General features: G+C 34.5%; 1 non-coding gene across 1 annotated transcript; it reads left to right on the forward strand.

Moving 5' to 3' along the window:
* Nucleotides 1-5020: 5020 nt before the first annotated feature.
* LOC116559106 lies at nt 5021-5177 on the forward strand. Its single transcript, XR_004272306.1, has one exon. It is a non-coding gene; the product is annotated as a U1 spliceosomal RNA (small nuclear RNA).
* Nucleotides 5178-6170: the final 993 nt, after the last annotated feature.

Here is a 6170-nt window from a genome sequence, read left to right on the forward strand (position 1 = left end):
CTCCTACAACAACCAGTCTTTCTTCTAGTTCTGTGGTATCAGTAACCAGTTTTTCTTCTAGTTTATGAATTCCTCAGTCCCCATTCAGTGCAGCCTCTGAGGAGCATCTTAGCTGCACACTAAACGTAGCTCTTTAGGATCAAAGCCATTTTAAAACATTTTTCCTGATTTTTAAACATGGAAAACATAGAAAATGATAAAAAATTTAAATTGGCCATAAGAAAAAAATAATTAATCATGTTATAATTCAGAGATAACTGCTATTAACATTTTACCATGGCTCTTTTCAATCTTTTCTCAGTATACAATATAATATTTTGCATAATGGGTAGTTACATATAGTTTTGCATTTTAATTTTTGCTTTCAGTGGGAATGCCATGAATATCCCCCATGTCATTGAAAGCATTCCCAAAATACCTTTTTGATGACTATATAATAGATCATTGTATGGCTGAATCTCGTTTAACTGAACCACCACTGTTGAATGCTTGGCTTATTTCTAATGCTCTATTCTAATTTCAATTAACACCTTGATACAATGAATTCATGCTCAAATTTCAGGTTAATCCCTTAAGATTAATTCCTGAATGTCATGGTACTGTATTGACAGCTCTTGATCCATGGTCATGCAACATTGCTGCCAGGGGTTCTGTCCTACCACACTGATGCTTAGTTGCTCTTACTCACTGCTGATTTCAGAGAAAAGAATGGCAACTTGATACTGATATAATTTGTATTTTTGAATCACTAGTTATATTGAATAATTTGTCTACATTTTTCTTAAATAATTTTTGTATGATAAAAGTAGTATAGAGTTCATCAGGAAAATGTCAAAAGAGACATATATAAATAAAAATTGTCTGTAATTGTACAACTGAGAGATAGCTTTCCCATTAATGATATTTTACTTTTTATGGCTTAAATCTTATTCCAATGAGGATCATATAGTATATATAATTTAGAATTCTGCTTTTTATTTATAGCATTCTTATTCTTAAAAAAATTTGAAAATATAACTTTCAAATACAACTATTCGAAAATATTATTTTTATTATTTTTATTCGTTGAATGTACAATAATTTATTTAAATCTTACCATCTTATTAAATATCTAGTTATAATTTTTGTTTTAATAAATATCATATTGTAGTTATTTAATTAGCATCTATTTGTTTACAAATGAAGTTGAATTTCAAAATGCTTCCATTGTACTTTCACACTATAGATTACCAGTTTATATCCTAGCTCTCATTTTCTAACTGAAATTAATATTTCTTATTTGTTACAGATTTTTCCGATTTTAAAGATATTAATCCCTTATAAGTCATATCTATTACATATAATTTTCAAATTTTAGTTGTTTGACTTTAATTTTCATTTGCTCTACATCCAAATCCTTTAAATTTTTATTTGGTCAAATTTATCCATGCTATCCTTTGAAATTCTGTTTATTGTCTTCTGCATTTTTAAAAAGTGTTGTTTTCTAATCCAAGCTCAGTTAAATATTCAACTATGTATTCTTCTATTTTTTGTTTCATTTTGTTTTTCAGTGCTTTTATGTCTACACTGAAGTATTTAATATATGCAGAACTTGTTTTGGCACATCGTGTAGGAAGATGGGGTAACTTTTTTCTGAATAACCCACTTCCCAGGTTTTCTTTTTAATTTGAGAACGTTTCTTTCATATAGAGAAGTCATTTTATGTGATGAAACTCATACACGGTAATTTTGACTAAATATGGCTTTCATGTTTCATCATTATGTGATGAAACTCATATGTGGTAATTTTGACTATATATGGCTTTCACCATGTGCAGCAAAAAAAAATATCTTATACAGCACCCCAAATATGCGGATATATAGTGTCTCTAAAAATTCAACACAGCCATCATCTTCTCCAGTGTTGGAACAATAATATTTTTTAATGTATAGTACGATGTGAACAAGTTAGCGTGGGTTCGTGTTTTCTGAGCTCTAGAATAACACTTAACATAAAAGAGTTCCACAGTATGGGAAGTTCAAAGGAGTTGATATTGAAGAAACGGGAGGGTTTTTCTACACTTCATTCATACTTGTTCAGTCTGGACCATGTGGTCAAAAAAGTAATGGAGGTCACTGCAGAATCACCAGTTTTATTTAAGTTCTATGCACTCTCCAGCTCAGCCCAAGAATTCCTCTGTTTCTCTCATTCGTTTAACATAAGTTGAAGATGTGTATGATATGATACTATCGTATCTTCTCAGAAATTTGTTGAGATCCTCTAGCTGTGAGGTGAGCTGACACTTCACAGTATCATACTTACCTGTATTCTTGTGGGGTTCCTGAGCTGGATCTCAGGCTCTCAGTCCTCAAAAGTGAGTCCTGGTGGTCTCTGAAAGGATCCTCCTAGCCATGGAATCCCATGCTAAAATCCTTCACTTGCCTGAGGGAAGATTCAAGCCACATATCAATTTTGAATTTTCTAGTAGTCATTTTAAAAAGTGAAAAGAAACAGGAAAAAATAATTTTAATAATAGATCTTATTCAATCCAATAGCTCGATCATTTCAAAATGTAATCAATGTAAACATTATTAATGATATTTTACATACTTTTTAAAATAATAAGCTTAAAATCTGGTGTTTATTTGACACTTGCAGCACATCTCAATTTGAACTAGGGATATTCTAAGTGCTCAGTAGCCACATGCGGTTAGTGGCTACCATATTGAATAGTGCAGATCTAGAGGACTTGCTAACAATCAGAAATTTATCATTAAATTCAAAAGTGTCTGTGTGTTTTCTGTAAGTGTTCTGGATATCTTATTTTCCAAGCCAGATTAGTGAACTAACTCCTCAATGATCCCATGCTACACCATTTAAAAAGTCATAGTTAAGAATGGGCTGCTTCTTATTTATTTTACTTCTCTTCTTTCCTGTGTCATTTCTTTTCTCTACACCCATGTTCTTTAAATTCTATATTTTCCAGAGAGCCTATCACTCTGTGTTGGGCACAGGCAACTCTAGATCAAGGCAAGTAGATGAGATGCTGAGATCCCAGGTAGAAAGCTCTCAATAAAAAACCCGTCAGAAACATTAAAACATTTTTTCCTTTCCTCCATGGCTTCAAATCTATTTCCACCCCACCCCAATATGTCTCAGATTCCCCGGTTCCAATGGGATAAAATATTTAATTTTATTTTTAACCAATATATATGTGAAAAAATCTGCATTTTCTGGTGGCTACTTATTTTAGGGTTGTAAGCATTAATACACAGAATATATACCTTCAGTGGTAGCCTGGTTTTTTTAAAGAAGCATGCAAATGTGTCTTTTGCTGGCATTGTTTTAAAATGAATAGAATGCTCTCAGTAAACTTTTACATTACTCTGCAACATGTTTTGTTAGAAAAACCTGTCGTAGTATCTAAAATTGTGTAAATCATCAGTTTTTAATCTGGCAGGAAGTAGATAGTGGCCCATTAAACTTTCGTAATTAAATTTTCCCTGTACTCCCCCATAGAACCATTATCTGAGTTTTCTAATTAACACAAGAGGAGGGAGTCAATTCAGATTGATGGGATCTAGAGCCATCCCCTTTCATTTTAATGACTTTTAATAAACTTTTATTACTATTGATATTGATAATTATAATACACCCTTTAATTCTGCAATGTGATTCTAAGGACCTTTTCAAAAATTGCAAAACTCACCTTTAAAGCTAGAGTAGGCAGCATTATTATAGTCCTAGAGGCTATGCATTTAACACAGTAACTTTTAGTTACCCAAAGGGTGGATAGGCATCGTGTCAATGGCCTTTCCTTTCCTTGAGCCATAGTGCTGGACGTCTGTCTTTAAACAGTCTCCAAATTCCACAGCACAGCTCCCCCAAGAATGGCAGTTGGGCTGAATTGGGAGGCGGTTTTTGAGAAATAATCGACGGGCATTAGGTAGAGTTTACTAAATTTGTTTTGTTTACAATTGGAAAGCCATTGAGACCAGGAGGCCAGATGCCCAAGAGGATAAGTCATTAGGCAAGCAGGCTGGTTTCCCAGAATGTTTTCAGATCTTTCCAGAGTTTTACATAATTCTACATCCTCTCAGAGATTCCATTCCTATCATTGGAACTGATCTTTCCAGGTGAGAAAATAAATTTCCTAGCCTGACCACATAAGCACTGAGAAGAACATTTCCATTTTTACTTTTAATTTGCTTCAGAAATTGGGGTACTAGGAGGATAAGTTACCAAGGTCATGTATATAGTAAATGATGGAACTAGAATTTAGCTTCTGCAATTACTCATCAAGTTATACTGTCTGCAAAAGGACAATGGGTAACCTATGTTGGACTTCTGGTGCCTTGGTTAACGAAATAGTAAGTTGGAAAAACAAGAGAGCTACCAAACTCAGAGTGTTTAGGAGAGAATTAATGGAATGATTTCATAATCCCTGTATCTATGTAGTGAGAAATAAAATATTTCAAAGCAGTGTTGTGAGGATTAAATGAGATAAGATATAAAACATGCTTAGTGTACTGTCTAGTTCCATAAATGTTACATTTCATTTTATTATAAATATTATTTCCATAGTATCTCACCTATTCTTTTCAAAGTTCAGGTGTTTGGTGCTTTGGCATCTCAACATATGAACAAAAAACTATACATTAAAAATAAAAGTCTTTATGTTCTTAATTCTAGAGCTGCTTAAAGAAGACAAAAATAAAAGTCTAGGGGCTGGGCACAGGGGTTTACACCAGCACTTTGGGAGGCTGAGGTTGGGAGGATCTCTAGAGCCCAGGAGTTGAAGACCAGCCTGGGCCATGTACTGAGATCTGATCTCTACTAAAAAAGTTTAAAAATTAGCTGAATGTGGTAGCACATACCTGTAGCTAATCAGGCGGGTGAATCGGTAAGATCACTTGAGCATAGGATGTCAAGGCTGCAGTGAGCTATGATCATGCCACTACACTCCAGTCTGGGTGACAGAGCAAGACCCTGTCTCTAAAAAATAAACATAAACATAAACAAATAAATAAATGAAATCTAATACTTACCCGTCAGGGTACATACCATGATTCCAAAGGTGGCTTTTCCAGGGCTAAGCTCATCCACTGCTCTCCAGGTGTGCTGACCCCTGCAATTTCCCCAAATGTGGAAACTCCACTGCATGATTTGTGGTAGTAGAGCCTGTGTGCATGTTTTACCCCCCCCCAAAAATATAAAATTTAAAAACATTTTAATAAAATAAAATAAGTCTAGACTTACCTTAGAGGAGATAGCAAGGACCTTGTCAAGATAACAAATATATGATCACTGAATTCAAAGATGTTTATAATCTAGCTGTTACAGTAACCTAGGAAAACCAGAGAAGAAAGGAAAAATCGGGCAGACTTTTAAACAACAATAATCACCATTTATAGTTCTTTCCAAATGTAATTGTTTAAAAAAATAGACATATTTTAAAATATTGTTGGGAAGAAGTTCCATTTCATGACATTGGAGTACCTGAAATCAAACACACCCTCCTACTGAAATAACTAAAAACTGAGAGGCAGAATAACTATATGAGGCAGTGGTTTTTGGATAGGATCCATTACAGAAGGGAAGTAAATGAAGTGAGCCATGTAACTGCCATATTTTTCTGTCTCAGAGTGCTTTCCAGATTGCAGTGCAGTGAGGAGATCCCCCAAAATGCATGGTACTCTCACTGAGTTGAGTAGACACAGATCAGAGTTTGGGAAGATCGAGGCGGCTAGAAAGAAGAGAGTTGTGTGGGGAAGGGGCTCCAGAAATATTGACGCAGATCCCATGAATCTGTTGTTGAGTACCAAACTATATATGAATAAGGTACAAGTTCAAGAGGTCAGGAAAACAACTCAAGAGTTGAGGGGCTGAAAGATACCTTCACTGAAGGCCCCAAGTAGTTACACTTTCATAGTGATGCTAAACTGGCCTTAGAATAAAGGAAGCTCTGGATCTGGGATCCCCAAAGTATGGCACATGGGCCAAATCCGGTCGATGACCTGTTTTTGTATGACCCACCAGATAAGAATGAGCTTCACACTTTTACAAGGTAGTAAAAAAAATAATAATAAAATAAAAAGGAGGAGAGGGAAGTTATACAATAAAGATTAGGTGTTACCTAGAAAACTTAACATTTACATCTGGCTCTTTATAGAAAAAGTTTACTGACATG

This window comes from Sapajus apella, unplaced genomic scaffold (genome assembly GCF_009761245.1).
Source record: "Sapajus apella isolate SASKATOON/1434 unplaced genomic scaffold, GSC_monkey_1.0 scaffold22, whole genome shotgun sequence".
Classification (NCBI taxonomy): Eukaryota; Metazoa; Chordata; class Mammalia; order Primates; family Cebidae; genus Sapajus; species Sapajus apella.